Here is a 17,622-nt window from a genome sequence, read left to right as displayed (position 1 = left end):
TTTTTGCCCGAGACACATCCCAACTGAACATCCCATAAGCATGCCTAATTGAAAATGCTCAAAACTGAATTTCTACCCTAACACTGTTTCACTATTCTTGTTACTTTATTTCACTGAATAGGAGACAAAGTAAAAAATATGGGGCATTCTTCTTGACTCTCCACTGCAAATTTCATGAATCACTTCTCAAGTCCTTGAATTCCTAAAATCTAAGATTTCCCTTATTGTGGGAAGCCATCCTTATTTAACAGAATCAGACTAGGTTGAGCCACGGGATGCAGAGGCCAGGCTTCTAGGAACTGCTGGGAAGCACGTGACACTGCGTGGGAGTTGTTCCCTATCTCCTTTTGGAATTTCCCCCTAAGAGAATGGCTTCCCTAACTGCACCCTGTCCTGTCCATCACAGAAGCAGCTCCTCCCGGTCCTTGCTCCCTTTACCTGTATGTTATAAATAAAGGAGAGTTGGGCTACTCCTTGTTATAACAGGCCAGAGCTGGTATGGGGCCAGACCTGTTACGGCCCCTCTCATATGAAAAGAGTATTGGCTCTTGTGTGTTTATTGAGTAGATAAGTTTTTTGAATAATGGATAGAAAAACCGCCAACATCCTCCTCCATCAGTTAACCCTTTTCTCCTCCATGTGGCATGTGGCAGAGAGGAACCCCACGCCTTATCTTTCTACTTCCTTCTCCAGCACCATCACTGTGTATACGTGTGCACACATGCACCATTGTCCTTGCAGCTGGTTTCTTACTCATGTTGCTGCTTGCTGATTAGTAGATTCTCCACCCTGCTTCTCCATCCAGGCGCTTTAAATGCAAATGAGATTCCAATGCTCCTCTGCTGATAGTTTCTCAATGGTTCCAAATGCCTTCCAGGTAAAGTCTAACTCGTTAGTAGGTATGCAAGTCTCCATGACATTAGGGACCTGATGACACTTCTCCTCTCATTAATACCTGTTCACTGGCTCTCCCTTCTTCATTGTTGCAATCCTGGTGCACCTGATAATCACCTAGAGACTTTTGGAAAACAAAACTAAATACATTTCCCCCTCATTCACACAAAAGGTGATTCAACTAATCATCTCAGATGATTAGTTATAACAAATCAGTCACAACAACCCACCCCATGCTCCCAACCCTGTGCCAATAAGCACCATTTCATTCTGTTTCTTCTCATTTGATTTTATTTGTTTGTTAGATTCTTCATAAAATGAGATCACACCTGTTTTCTTACTACGTCTGGCTGATTTCGCCTCACATAGCGCCCTCTAGGTCCATCCACGTTGTTGCAAATGGGGGGACTTCCTGGGGACCCAGTGGTCCCTCTTCCAGATGTATAACTGTGGAAATGAAGTCACCACCTCTTAGAGGCATTTGTACTGCTATATGGACTGCAGCAGTATTCACAATAGACAAGATGTGGAAATGGAGTGTCCATCAACAGATGAGTGGATGAAGGAATTGTGATATGTGTGTGTGTGGTGTGTGCTGTGTGTGTGTGGTGTGAATATTATTTAGTCTTAAAATGGAAGTAATCTTGTCATTTTCCTCAATATCGGAAAAGTTTTAATTGGCTGAAATTGGCTTCAGTTTTACATTGAACTGAACATTTTAGTACCTGGAAAACAAGATTATGCATTGAGACCTGAGAAGTATCCAAAAACTTTGAGCATCCCCTGACACCTAGGTCAGGTGTATGGAAAAGTTCAGTCTATAGGGTAAGTGAAGGGGGTAAAAATGGGAAAGGAGTTACTCCCTGCATGAGCTTAACCATCGGTGCAGTCAGTAGGGCAGCAGCAGGCACTGTAAGCACACTCTGTGAACACCTTAGGAAGAGCTTGTCAGAAGCTGCCATGTGCTGGGGAAGGGAGGAGAGGTGCTTCACCGCTGGGCCTCAGGCCTGCAGTTCCTCTACAGCCAGGACAGGGCCCCTAGCATCACTTTCAATTACCAGATTTCTTTGGGAAACTTCATGAAAATGAAGGTTTTCACAGTAAAAATGTTTGGATGCCACTAGCATAAGACATAATTTATAAGAGCTGACTATGATCGAATATGCCTCTTATTGTTGCTGACTGTGTACACATTCAACTGTCCCCATGGGACTGTGCGATTCTTTGGAGAGCAGAGATTCTATTCATCTTTGCATCTGAATTTCTGTCACACAGAAGTGCTCTATTCTTCTTACCATAGGCAGTGTAATGTCCTCTATGGATATAAGTCCTAATACCTGGAACCTGTTAATAGGTTATGTCATCTGGCAAAAGACACTTTACCAATGTAATTAAGGTTAAAGTCTTTGAGATGAAGAGATTGTCCTGGATTATCTGGATGAACCCAATGTAATTACATGAGTCCTTACCAAAGGAATGCATGATTCTATTCTTATTGACCCATTGCAATTACAAACTTAATGACAATTTATTTTCTGTCTTTAGGTAGTAGTAAGCTGTCACCTTGATAGGAATTTAAATTCTTATATGTAAACATGGGAAGTCAGATCTTTAATCTGTTTCCTCTCTAGGAGGAGGATGTGGTTCTTAGAAGGGCAGCAGACTAGGCCATGATAACTCATACTGACTCCAGTTTCCTCCCCATACTGAGTGTCGCTTGTAGCAGGAAATGGGTGATTTGGGGTTGACATCAAGTGGAAAATTGTTTCATGTCAATTGAGGCTGGATGCCTCCATTTTTTCCCTAAGCAGATACAAAATGGTTTGGTGCACAGGAAACATTTAGTGCTCAGTGAGCTGACATCCCTTTGGCTAAAAGGTCAGAGGTTCAAGAGGAATGTGGGAACTTTAAATGCCAGAGGAAGACCAAAGTTGTCACATCAGATGAAACCAGCATGCTTGTCTTTTAGCCTCTAATTCCCACGGGATGCCTGGGTGGAAGGGGAGCAAGAAACTCAGTCCCCAAGATGTTTGTGGAATGTGGTGGAAAGCAGGTGTGGAATTTTGTTCTAGTAATTACTCTCCCTCCAGATTCTCATACCATTGTGTAATCTGCCCTGGGGTTTGCTGCTAACCCACTGAAAAACCTCATGCCAACTGTTTTTTCTCGTGATGCCTGTTTTCTCTCTCTGTGCAATATAAGTACTCAAACTGGCTTCTTTGTGTATATTTTTTTAAGTGTGGGGGGAGGAACCAGGGAATGAACCCAGGATTGATTAACCACTGAGCTACATCCCCAGCCCATTTTAGTTTTTATTTTGAAACAGCTTTTCACTAAATTTCTCAGGGTCTTGCTAAGTTGCTGAGGCTGGCTTTGAACTTGTGATCCTTAGTCTCAGCCTCCAGAGCTGCTGTGATTACAGGCATGTGCCACCATGCCCCACCTGTATGTTTTTTATGTATAAATACTGTGCTGTGTCCTCAAGAAATATCTTATTGACTATTCACCAAAAATGGGGCCTATTCTCTTCAGTTAACAAATGAGAAAACTATGGCCCAAGGAGACCAGGTGATTTTCTCAATGTCACAGGCCTAGTATTTGAAACAGCGAGCTTCTCCATCTTCTTTGTGTACCTTGTCATATTTTAGACTTCCCAACGTAAGGACCTACTCTGTGAGGTGGCTGCATTCATACCTGAGCAGCATGCATCTTTACTGTTGTCATTATTGTTGTTACTTTAATAGTGGAAAGAGGATGCAGTCAGGAACCTTGCTTCTGGATCCAAACCAACAGCACTATCTACTTTTTCTCTTATCATGACCAAAGAACACTATTATATCTTGGCTTCATCTCTCTTAAGTGTGATAGGCAGTGTAATGTCCCCTATGGATACAAGTCCTAATACCTGGAACCTGTGAATAGGTTATCTCATATGGCAAAAGACACTTTACCAATGTAATTAAGGTTAAAGTCTTTGAGATGAAGAGATTGTCCTGGATTATCAGGATGAACCCAATGTAATTACATGAGTCCTCAGAAATAAAAGTGAGAGGGACTGTGGTCCAGATAGCCACGAGAACAGAGAAGCAGCAGGAGAGGTGGCGGGTGAGGATCTGACACCATAGTGTCAATTCTGAGATGTAGAGACCTCTAGGAGGCAAGAACCGGCCCAGCTCATAGCAAATAAAGGGAGACCCAGGTGCTTCAAGCACCTGTGTGCTAGTCCATTTTTTATTGCTATGCTGACATACTTGGGAAAGACTAACTTTCTAAAGAAAAGGGTTTGTTCAGTTCATAGTCCTAGAGTTTCGAAGGCACAATGTGTGTCAGTGTGGCCCTGGGGAGCAGTTCATGGTAGATGGTGTCACACTGGTGGGATTGCTTATGGCCACAAGAGATCACATGTTGATTCAGGAAGCCAGAGTCTGGGACCCTGCAATGCCTTCTGAGGGCTTGTCCCCAGGGACATAAGGACCTCCCACTGGGCTCCACCTCTTGAAGGTTATCCACCTCCCACCTCCACACAGAGGACCCAACCTCTAACACCTGAAACCCTGGAGGACAAATCACATCTGCACAGTGCACATGGAACTGAACTGGACGCTTCCCTAGAGTCTCCAAAATGGAAACTTAAGCACCTTGCATCTCACATACAACTTCTCATCTGTAGGCTGTAAAATAATAAATTTGAGTTGTCGTTAATTTGCTAAGTTTATAGTGACTTACTACAACAGACATAGAAAAGTAATGTGTCACTTCTAAAGTAAAACCATCCAACTAGTCAGTGTCAGGAAGGATTCAGAGGCGGAGGAACCATAAAGAACAAAAATGATGCTTACAGAAGGGAATTTCAAGAACATCCTGAGATTCCCAAAGCTCAGGCAACATGGATCCTGAGAGTCCCTGGAAGCCTGTGCTGTGCTATCAGAACACTTGCTGTTGGGCAGAGTCTAAAAGGACATCCCGCCTCATTTTTGGAACTGATTTAAAATGAAAGTTTAGAAATAAACTCGAAATCCCTAACCAAGGACAAATTAAATGTGACAGGGAATCTCTAAATTGCTTATAATCTCTCCTCGTCTCTTGGGTTGTGACACTGAAGTCGGAGCGGAATTACTCTGGATGATGTTGCCAGACTTGGAAAAGACAAACACTGATTAAGTCAATGCTGTTCAGGGGGAAAAAGAAAAGAAATTTTCTCTAGTTTTAGGGGAGAAGAAGGAACCTATAGGCTCTTCTCTTATCCTAAAGTAAATTACGCTTTGCTGTCAGGGTTTATTGACTTTGAATCCAAACATCCATGGGTCTAAGATGGCCAGTGGTGTCTCCAGAAAGGACAGTGCTGTTGTTCCAGATGTGGTGAGCAGTGGCCAAGCGCAGACACTGAGAGCCCACTGGACCCCAGCCTTACCGGTCAACACTCTGCATTTCCCCCGTGACCCACCTTGCCTTTACTCACTTCTTCCCCATCTCCATCTGTGAACAGTTCATAGCCCTCATGAGTCAGATCAAAGACAACCCCCTGAAGCTGATCACATATCAACTAACTATATTTCATCCTCCCATTTTACCTTTTGGCCCAAATTCTCTGAACGCCAAAGGCATAAACTCACCATTCCATTTGATATCTATGCTTGGAATTTGCAAAGTGCACATGTCTAAAATGGAAGTATCGACTCCTATCACACCTGCAAAGAATTCTACTCCCCGTTTCTGCTTCTCAGTAAGTTAGGGGAAAAGAAATTCAATTGCCAATACCCATGCCCTCAAGTCATTCCTCATTCTGTCATTGTCATTACTGGCTGCAATTGTTCTGTTCATAATAATAAATTATAATAATTTTTGGATTAACCATTATAATCATTCTCCCACTCAACATCTACCCTAAATCACCAGAAGTTCAAATGCCATCACCATAGCCCTATCATTCTCACCTCGATATTTCTGACTGTTCACTGCTAAAAAATCCTATCATCTACTTTCTACATAAAGGCCAGAGATCTTTCTAAAATCATTAACTGGGCATGGTGGCACCTGTCTGTAATTTCAGTGACTTGGGAGGTTGAGGCAGGAGGATCATAGATTTGAAGTCAGCCTCAGATTAGGCCCTAAGCAATGTAATCAATCTCTGTCCCAAAATAAAAAATAAAAACTGCTAGGGATATGGCTCAGTGTTTAAGTACTCCTGAGTTCAATCCCCCAGTACCAAAATAAATAAATAAATAAATAAGAAAGATAAAATAAAAAACTGTAATATATATGATATATATAAATAATCATGTCTTATTACTCTTCTGTAAAACTCATGAATGAATGATCCTCCACCAAGGAAAATTAAGTGATTTCCTCCTTTTCTTCTACAGAACTGACATTTACTATCCTCTAGCTTTAGCATCAAACCCTCCCTCTTAGCAATTTCCATGCGTGGTAGCTGAGTGCTATTTTGGAGACCTGACAGAGGGCTTAATCTTTTGTCCAAATGACAGATTTCCACATCCTGTTTCTCTATTTTTCTGCCTTGTGACTTTTTAGTTGATAGGACTTAGCTTATCAGAACAGGAGTCATGTGGGTAGGGCTTCTGATACAGATCAGGAATCCAGTAAAGCTGGGTAAACTGGTGCACTCTGGATCAAGCAGAACTGTAGCAGCAGCATGAGGCCTGGAATCCAGGCCTCCTGACTCTGAGTCCAGTGCTCTTCCCATGCCACCACACTTATTCCTGGCCATAAAGACACAAAGTGACAGAGCCTTCATCTTAGTGTGTGACATCACCCCTGAGTTCTAGGAGATCCACATGTCATTTCCTTCACCAAACACCCAGTCCTGTACTAGTTTCCATTCCAACTAGACACTGTCTGGAAAACATGAAAGAGTGGAAAGGTTTTACACATGACCAGAACTACAAGTTGGTCAAGAAGAATGTGTCCAAAGCACTTAGGTTGTCTGGAAAAACACACGTAGGTGCTCAAATGTGTGTTTTCATGGGGAAGGAGGGATTTTTGGAGGTTGGTTTTGGTGTGCAATGGAAGTTTTTCCGAAAAAGTATAGTAGTGACTTGTGAAATATCAGAATTAACTCAGAAAAATACTTGTATCATTAGATTAAAAAGCACTTGGCAACTTTAAAAGAAAGAAAGCAGTAATGTCATGTATTTCTTAATGATCACATGATAAGATTGTCGAACATGGGGAAACTTGTTACTGAGAGTCTCCAGGACACCTGCCAATCCCTGATGTATGTTGACTTGAAATCAACCTTCTTTTGTGTCATTCCAGAGTTGTTGGGTCCTGCAGAATGGATTAGGCATGAAAAGGACGAATAAAAAAAGGATGACAAGGAACTTTAGCAGGATAAACCATGTTCTTGTAGTATGTGTTCACACCTCAACACAAGGATAATCATGGAACTTGGAACTAGAAATTCAGAGACAGGTCCCAAATCTGCTCCTACTTACCATAAACAAGTGACTCAAACTCTGAGCCTCTGATTTCCATTTCTTTGCATTGTAACAGAACTCCCCAGAGCACATTCCAGAAACCTCATCTCTAAAAATGGTGACCTAAGGAACCTGTGTGAAAATGTATTTAAGAGATACTATAACACACATCACACTTCATGATTCATGATGCCTATTAGCCATCAAAAGCTCTGATGAGTGCTTCAGCAATGAAATCATTTTCCCATGGAAATGCGTTTATGGTAACAAGGTCCTACGGAATGATTGGGGAAGATTAGATAAAGTATTGTCTTAGTCAGCTTTTTCACTGCTGCAACCAACAAGACCTCACAAGAAACAATTAGAGGAGGAGGACATTATTTTGGTGCTCATGCTTTCAGAGGTCTCAGTCCATAAATGACTGACTCATTACTGTGGGTTCTAGGTGAGGCAGAACATCATGGTAGTAATGTGTGGAGTAGGAAAGCAACTCAGGACATGGAACCAGCAACACAGAGTCTCAACTCCCCCAAGGACAAAATCTATACCCCAAAAGGACACTCCCATGACCCACCTCCTCCAGTGACACCCTGTCTGCCTATAGTTATTTCTCAATTAATCCCTTTTATGGGGTTAATGCACTAATTAGATTAAGATGATCAAAACCGAAGCATTTCACCTTTATACTTTCTTGCATTTTCTCACACATGAGCTTCTATGCAACCTAATACCTAAACTGTAACAAGTACTTTCAAACATGTCTTTAGAATTTAATCCGTGGTCCTGTGTAGAGTGCACTATGCTCTACGACTGGTGAGAATGAGTTGAGAATGTGTATATTTGCCTGAAATATCTAAAAAGTTGAAGGACAGTATAGCGAAATCTGCAAAGATGGGCACCAGAAATGCTTCTATTTTCTGAATCCTCAAGACCCTCTTTATAGTAAGTAGATTCTATTTCCCTTATCCTTGAATCTGGTTTAAACTAGTTACTTGCACTAAAAGTGTGACAGAAATGATGCTGCATTAGCCTGGGCCTACCTCTTAAGATATTTGATCGATTGCTTCCTTTTTCACTCTTTCAGAGCACAGCCACTGTGTAAACCAAACTTGAGCTAGACTACTGGATGATGAGAGGAGAGAGCGAGAGAAAGAGGAATTATGCATGATAACTTAGACTCTTTCACATACATTCTGCCCTGTGGGCCCCAGATGTTTGAGTGAGTCACCTGAGATGTTCTAACCTCAGTCAAACTTCCAACTGAACAAAGTTCCCTTATTTACTGACCCTAGTTAATATCATATAGAGCAAGCAACCAAGAGCAGATTCAAAAATCATACATTAGAAAAAAAAAAAAAAACTTTGTTGTCCTCAAGCCACTGAGTGATGGAGAAATGTTAGATAGCACTAGATAACTGAAAAATAAAAAAATAGGTAGTGCTACCATAAATAAAATATAAAATTCTTGGTTTCAGCTTCAAACCAGACTGCAGGCACAGGCCAGAAGTGAGGCAAGGATACTCTTAATGGAGAATGGCAGAGAAATATGGAAATTGTTCTTGGAGACTACAGAAAGGGTGACAAGTTTTATGAATGGAAACATTATTACAGTAGTAAGTGGAAAGTTTAAGAAAAAAAATGGAACTAGTGAACTTGCGAATCTTGATGAGGAAGTTTTTATGATAGATATTGACTCTATAAATTGGTTCTTTTATCTACCTATTAAGTGAATGGAGAAATAAATTAAGAAAGACCTGTTCCATTTCCAAAAAGAATTTAGAGAAAATATTTCCAATCCTGGATATGCAGAGTTGGAAACTAAAACTCTTTCTGATCTTCAACTACTTCAGCTGACATATAATGAGAAAAGTAACATATGGTCCCCAGGCAAATATCAAATCTGAGTACTGGCAGTGACATGTGGGGATGTCATCAAGATCAAATATAAGATGTGGTCATGAGACCCGTTGTTAGGACATCAGGTATTTTTAAGTTGTGGCTGTTGAATCTTCCTCAGATGGTACACAGACCTGAGAATCTTAAGGTTATTCACCAACAATATCTTGATTCAGAATCCAAAGTGGAGAGAGCTTTGATATGAAGAAACATTTAGTATGGCACTATCTCATGGAGCAAATTATAATGTCATATACAGAGAGCTGACAAAAATTTGTCACTAATGATAGATTTAATCTATCATAATATCTTTCTTAAAATAATTTTATTGATATAAAATTTACATAAAACAAAATTCACCAATCTTGGCGTGATATTGCTTAATAGAATGACTATGGATGACATTAATGTATGTATTTTTTGAAAAATTAGAAGAAAGTACATTGAGTGTTGACACGAAGAAGAAATAATAAATGTTCATATTTCATCCATGAACATGGTATATCTCTCCCATCATTTAAGTCTTTAGTATCTCTCAGGAATAATGTTTTAGCTTTCAGTGCACTCTTTGTATGTATTTTAAATATGTCCTTTAAATATCTAATAGTTTTAAGTAATCATTAATGGTACTTTAAAATTTTATACAGTTGTTTTCTATTAATTATTTTTTGAAAATAATTTATTGATGTGAAAGTCACAAAACATAAAGTTAACAGATTATTTTTTTCCATAGTGCTGGAGATTGAACTCAGGACTTTTCCTCTGTTAGACAAATGCTGTACCACTGAGCTACATTCCCAGCACTGAAACTAACAATTTTAAGTTTTAAAATTCAGAAGTATTTAGTACACTCACAGTGTCTCACAACCATTACTTCTTTCACCTTTGAAAACATTTCCATCATTCAAAGTAAAGTCCCTTACCCATTAATCAGTTTTTTTCTCCTTTCCTCCTTCTCACACCTCCTGAAGTCAGTAGTTTGTTTTCTTCCTTCTCACAACCCCAAAAGTCAGTAGTTTGCTTTCTGACCCTATGGACTTAACTACTCTGAACATGTTTTATGGTTTGGATATTAAATGTCCCTCCAAATACTAGTGCTGAAGTTTTGCTTCCCAGTAGAACAGTGTTCAGAGCTGGGGATGTGGAGAAGTGATTGGATCATGAGGCATCTTACATCATCAATAGATTAATTCAATGAGAAACTCATATTTGGTGGCATTATCTGAAGGTAGTGTAAAATGTAGGTTGATGGGACCTATATGGAGGAAGTAGGTCACTGGTGGGATGTGCCCTGGTGGAGTATTTTGTCCCCCCTGACCTTTCCTACTTTCCCCTCTCTGCTTCCTATCTACCATTAGTGGAGCAGCTTTCCTTTGCCAAACCTTCCACCATAATATTCTGCCTTGACTCATGCTCAAAACAATGGAATCAGCTGACTATTTTCTTCTTCCATCTTTGAATTATCATTGTCATATTTTTATTTTCATTTATCTTATGAATATTAGAATATTGCTTTGTTGGAGGCATTTAGTGGATGAAGACTTATCATCATCATTACTAAGGTTATGATCATCTTGACATCTTCTGATTATTAAGCTTATCTAATCTCTAAATCAGTGAAGAATATTTTTCATAAGATTATCATAAATTGTCCTTCACAGAATTTGACAAAACAGCTACACAATTAAGGTCAGATTAATCAAAATACATAGAATTGCCCATGATGTTCTATGCTAGGCACTAAGGGAAATAGAAAAGTGTGCAAGATTATTAACCTGTGTGCATAGAATTGAGTTGGATTTCCATTGGAGAAAAACTTAGAGTATATACAAAATATTAATGTGATAGCTGAACTTGATTTTCCCATGAATCTTACAAAGTGATATAGGGAATAAAGATTAAGGTCAGGTTAAGAGATGTATGTATATAATAAAAATTATTGGGTCCCAAGAGGGGTCAAAGGAGAGAGAAATAACTGTATTCTGAAATCATAAAAGCCTTCCTAAAAAAGGAAGACACTGATTTAATAGTCAAGGGAAGTGAAGACTATAACTTAAAAGACACACAGAAGCAAGGATGTTCAAAATGCCTTTGCTTCCCCCAAATGTTTTATCTCCATGAGAGGTCAAATAAACAAAAGGTGTCACTAATCATGGCTGACTTCAGTTAACAGGTTTCTCCATCTTTTGCAAGTTTACGGTCAGACATCAAATTCTTTGCCTTCTTATATCTTTTCCTTCCTAAGATGCACTTGGTAACCATGCATCAGATTCTTGGTAGTGAAGAAAACACATGAAGAGAAGACTCTGGGCTTCTAGTCAAGGAATTCACATACTGTAAGATGAGGTGGCTTGCAAAAGGTTACACAGAGGCAAGAATTTGTTTCCTTTTTCTGACAAAGTATTATCATACTAATACGTTACATAAACTTTACTTTCCAGAAAAAAAAAAAAAAAAGCAACTCAAACCATGGTAAATCTTAGAACAACCCTCCCCTCCTGCAGACCTACTTGCAATTGAACACTAAGTTCTGTGTATTCTCCTTGTTGTGTATCTGCTAATTGCATGGGGCTAATTTCAACCCACAGCCCCACCTTGATCCAAGTACTGTCACTTCTTGGGTTAGGACAGCACAGAGGCTACCACTGGCCCTGAAGAACCCTTTCCAGACGGAAAGTCCAGTGTTTTCAGGATCATGATCTTATTTGACACTGCCTATATTTTTAGGGAGAAAAAAAAAAAGCTGTCTTTCGTTTATCTGTAAAGGTCTTTCAGATCTTTAAAGACCTGTGTTCAATTTCTGCCTTTACCACTTACTAGCTATATGACTGGGGACAGTTAGTAAAAATTTGAACCACAGATTCCTTAACTAAAATTTCAACCATAATGTCAACGACATAATAAGGCTGCACTTGGGTTGAGTGGGAAAGTCTTTCAAAGGGTCTGGCACATAGTAAGTAATAAATGAATACTAGCCTTCAGTAGTAGAAATAGGAGTGGCAGTAGTAATGAAGTAATATCTGTTCTGGGCCATGCTGGCTGCATGATTATATACATATTGTTAATCATCTGTCAGCCTCAGAATTAATTCTAGTCAATTCTTATAATTGGTGCTAGAGTTACATAATGAATGCAAATACCATGGAAAAATCATGAAATATTTTATATATATATATATATATATACACACACACATATGTGTGTGTGTATATCTATATATGTGAAGAAATAAATGTCAAATAATGAGATATTTCAACCAACTGTCATGTGTTTACAAAATATTGGAGGGTTTGATTTAAAATATTAAATATAGGGGAATGCTTTCAGTTTTTCACCATTTAGAATGATATTGGCCATGGGCTTAGTGTAGATGGCCTTTACAATGTTAAGGAATGTTCCCACTATCCCTATTTTTCCTAGTATTTTGAGCAAGAAGTGATGCTATATTTTATTGAATGCTTTTTCTGCATCTATCAAAATAATCATGTGATTCTTAACTTTAAGTCTGTTGATATGATGAATGACATTTATTGATTTCCGGATGTTGAACCAACCTTGCATCCCTGGGATAAAACCCACTTGATCGTGGTGCACTATCTTTTTAATATATTTTTGTATGCGATTTGCTAAAATTTTGTTGAGAATTTTTGCATTGATGTTCATTAAGGATATTGGTTTGAAATTTTCTTTCCTCAATGTGTCTCTGTCTGATTTAGGTATCAGAGTGGTATTGGCTTCATAGAATGAGTTAGGGAGGGTTCCCTCCTCTTCTATTTCATGGAATACTTTGAGGAGTATTGGAATGAGCTCTTCTTTAAAGTTTTTGTAGAACTTGGCTGAGAACCCATCTGGTCCCAGACTTTTCTTTGTTGGTAGGCTTTTGATGGCTTCTTCTATTTCATTGCTTGAAATTGATTTATTTAAGTTGTGTATGTCCTCCTGGTTCAGTTTAGGTAATTCATATGCCCCTAGAAACTTCTTGATGTCTTCCAGGTTTTCTGTTTTGTTGGAGTATAGATTTTCAAAATAGCTTCTAATTATGTTTTGTATTTCACTCGTGTCTGTTGTGATATTTCCTTGTTCATTCTGAATTTTAGTAATTTGAGTTTTCTCTCTCTTTCTCTTTGTTAGTGTGGCTAAGGGTTTATTAATTTTGTTTATTTTTTCAAAGAACCAACTCTTTATTTTGCTAATTTTTTGAATTGTTTCTTTTGTTTCAATTTCGTTGATTTCAGCTCTGATTTTAACTATTTCCTGTCTTCTACTGCTTTTGGTGTTGGTCTGCTCTTCTTTTTCTAGGGCTTTGAGCTGTAGTGTTTAGTCGTTTATTTGTTGATTTTTTCTTCTTTTGTTGAATGCGCTCCATGAAATAAATCTTCCTCTAAGTACTGCTTTCATAGTGTCCCAGAGATTTTGATATGATGTGTCTTTGTTCTCGTTTACGTCTAAGAAATTTTTATTTCACTCTTGACGTCTTCTTTTATCTATTCATCATATAATAGTGCATTATTTAATATCCAGGTATTGGAGAAGTTTCTGTTTTTTATTCTGTCATTTATTTCTAATTTCAATCCATTATGATCTGATAGAATACAAGGTAGTATCTCTATCTTCTTGTATTTGCTAACAGTAGCTTTGTGGCATAAAACATGGTCTATTTTAGAGAAGAATTCATGTGCTGCTGAGAAGAAAGTGTATTCATTCTTTGTTGGATGGTATATTCTATATATGTCCTTGAAGTCTAAATTGTTGATTGTGTTATTGAGATCTATGGTTTCTTTATTCAATTTTTGTTTGGACGATCTATCCAGTGGTGAGAGAGGTGTGTTAAAATCCCCTAGTATTATTGTTTTGTGGTCTATTTGATTTCTGGAATTGAGAAGGATTTGTTTGACATACATGGATGAGCCAATGTTTGGGGAATAGATATTTATGATTGTTATGTCTTGCTGATTTATGCTTCCCTTAAGCAATATGTAATGTCCTTCTTTACAGGGATGCCCTCTTTCACCACTTCTATTCAACATCATCCTTGAAACTCTAGCCAGAGCAATTAGACAAACCAAAGAAATTAAAGGGATATGAATAGGAAAAGAAGAACTCAAACTATCACTGTTCACTGTGTCATGATTATATATTTAGAGGAACCTGGAAATTCCACCAGAAAACTCTTAGAACTCATAAGTGAATTCAGTAAAGTAGCAGGTTACAAGATCAATGCTCATAAATCCAATGCATTTTAATACATAAGTAATGAATCTTCAGAAAGAGAAGTTAGGAAAACTACCCCATTCAGAATAACCTTGAAAAAAATATAATACTTGGGAATCAATCTCACAAAAGAGGTGAAAGACCTCTACAATGAGAACTACAGAACACTAAAGAAAGAAATAAAAGAAAACCTTAGAAGATGGAAAGATCTCCCATGTTCTTGGATAGGCAGAATTAATATTGTCAAAATGGCCATACTACCAAAAGTGCTATACAGATTCAATGCAATTCCACTTAAAATTCCAATGATGTACCTTACAGAAATAGAGCAAGCAATTATGAAATTCATCTGGAAGAATAAGAAACCTAGAATAGCTAAAGCAATCCTTAGCAGAAAGAGCGAAGCAGGGGTATCGCAATATCAGATCTTCAACTCTACTACAAAGCAATAGTAACAAAAACGGCATGGTATTGGTACCAAAATAGACAGGTAGATCAATGGTGCAGAATAGAGGACACAGACACAAACCCATATAAATACAATTTTTTCATACTAGACAAAGGTGCCAAAAATATGCAATGGAGAAAAGGTTGCCTCTTCAACAAATGGTGTTGGGAAAATTGGAAATCCATAGGCAACAGAATGAAATTAAACCCCTATCTCTCACCCTGCACAAAACCCAACTCAAAATGGATCAAGGACCTCGGAATCAGACCAGAGACCCTGCATCTTATAGAAGAAAAAGTAGGTCTAGATCTTCAACATGTTGGCCTAGGATCAGACTTCCTTAACAGGATTCCCATAGCACAAGAAATAAAAGCAAGAATCAACAACTGGAATAGATTCAAACTAAAAAGCTTTCTCTCAGCAAAGGAAACTATCAGTAATGTGAAGAGAGTTCCTACAGAGTGGGAGAAAGTCTTTGTCACTCATACTTCAGATAGAGCACTACTTTCTAGAATATATAAAGAACTCAAAAAACTCTACACCAAGAATACAAATAATCCAATCAACAAATGGGCTAAGGAAATGAACAGAGACTTCATAGAAGAAGATCTACAAGCAATCAACAGATATATGAAAAAATGTTCAACATCTTTAGTAATAAGAGAAATGCAAATCAAAACTACACTAAGATTCCATCTCACCCCAATTAGAATGGCAATTATCAAGAACACAAGCAACAATAAGTGTTGGAGGATGTGGGGAAAAAGGTACTCTCATACATTGCTGGTGGGATTGCAAATTAGTGCAGCCACTCTGGAAAGCAGTATGGAGATTCCTCAGAAAGCTTGGAATGGAACCACCATTTGACCCAGCTATCCCACTCCTTGGCCTATACCCAAAGGACTTAAAATAAGCATACTACAGAGACACAGCCACATCAATGTTCATAGCTGCTCAATTCACAATAGCCAGACTGTGGAACCAACCTAGATGTCCTTCAATTGATGAATGGATAAAGAAACTGTGGTATATATATACAATGGTATATTACTCAGCCATAAAGAATGATAAAATTATGGCATTTGCAGGCAAATGGATGAAATTGGAGAATATCATGCTAAGTGAGATAAGACAATCTCAAAAAACCAAAGGACGAATGATCTCGCTGATAAGTGGATGATGACACATAATGGGGGTGGTGGGAGTGGTTAGTGTTAGGGTTAGGGTTAGGGAGGGGGACAATAATGGAGGAAGGAAGGACTATATAGAGGGAAAAGAAGGGTGGGAGGGGTGGGGGGAAGGGAAAAAATAACAGAATGAATCAAACGCCATTACCCTATGGAAATGTATGATTACACAAATGGTATGCCTTTACTCCATGTACAAACAGGGAAACAACATGTATCCCATTTGTTTACTATAAAAATAAATAAATAAAATATTAAATATATATCACAAAGTTAATAGAAAATTTAAAAAATCAATTTTCAAGTCAATATACTTGACACATTTATCAACAAGAAATAATTGCTGACCACTCTGCACAGATTTCACTGATCAGTTATTACTCCCTCCACATCACTTAGAAAAAGGCCATTCATCCATCTATACATCTCCCTAATCATTGATTTGTTCATTTACATGTTCACCTATTTCTTTCTTTTAGCCATTTACATTGACTGCTAAAATTTTCATTTGTATATTTAATAACTAAAATTTTATTTTACCAAAATAGATTATTTATTGCTTATCAATTTCAAAAGTTTTTATCATAGATTCAAGAATAAAATAAGCATAGTCAAATTTTTCTCTTCAGGTGGCTCTTAGGTTTCATGGAAGATTTGGACAAAGAGGTGTGAAGACAATACTTGAGAGGGAATTTCCCCGGGGTTCAGTAAAATGCAAAGAGTGAGCTGAACTGCACTGGTGGGCCAAGGAGAAAAGTATCAAAGAACAAAGAGGATCAACCAACAGGAACAATGAACAGGTGGTTTCTGGAGATGCTGCGTGGACCTGGCCGAAGGCAGACCTGAGGAAGTTAGCCATCAAGATCTCTTTACTGGGATATCCACCTGGCCACAGCAGTTTATTTCCTTTAAAACTGAGCACTGGGAGTCTGCCTACCTCAGGAGGCTGTAGTAGTAGAGACAATGGCTGAGAGTGGGTTTTCAGAAGAAAATGAGATACTGTGTGCAGTAGGTGATGAAGACTAGATCTTGTAAACCTGATGACAAGGAATAAACAATCGTAAGGGCTTCTTAAGAGCCTGGTGCGTCCATATCAAGAGCATCGCTAAGAGGTTTAATGGATCAAGCTAAAAATATGACTCAAATTTTATTAAGTTGTTCCATTTTCCAGAAAGAAATGCCACCTCCCCTTGTATTACTAATCCAGGAGATATTTTGCATATATCAGAATTTGAAAGAATGAGAACATTACAATTATTTCTTTCAGGAATATACATACATACACAAAAACACATATTTTGCAAAGTATTTTTAGAAAGTCTTTGAAGGGTGACCTCGATAAGTTTATTTTAATCTATTTTTTCCTGGTATGCTATGTGTATTTGACATGATCATTTTCAAACAAAGGGAAAGTTTAGGAGAGATAAAGGTAACCTTCCAAGCAGCGTTGATTATACTATGATATCTATCTATAAGGAATTCAAATGTCGAACAATATGCAACTTCTGGGCACAAAAACACATAAATTGAGTTGGAAGTATCCAGACTT

The sequence above is a fragment of the Sciurus vulgaris genome (genome assembly GCF_902686455.1).
Source record: "Sciurus vulgaris genome assembly, chromosome: 15".
In the NCBI taxonomy this organism is placed as follows: domain Eukaryota; kingdom Metazoa; phylum Chordata; class Mammalia; order Rodentia; family Sciuridae; genus Sciurus; species Sciurus vulgaris.
This window is presented reverse-complemented; position numbering follows the sequence as displayed.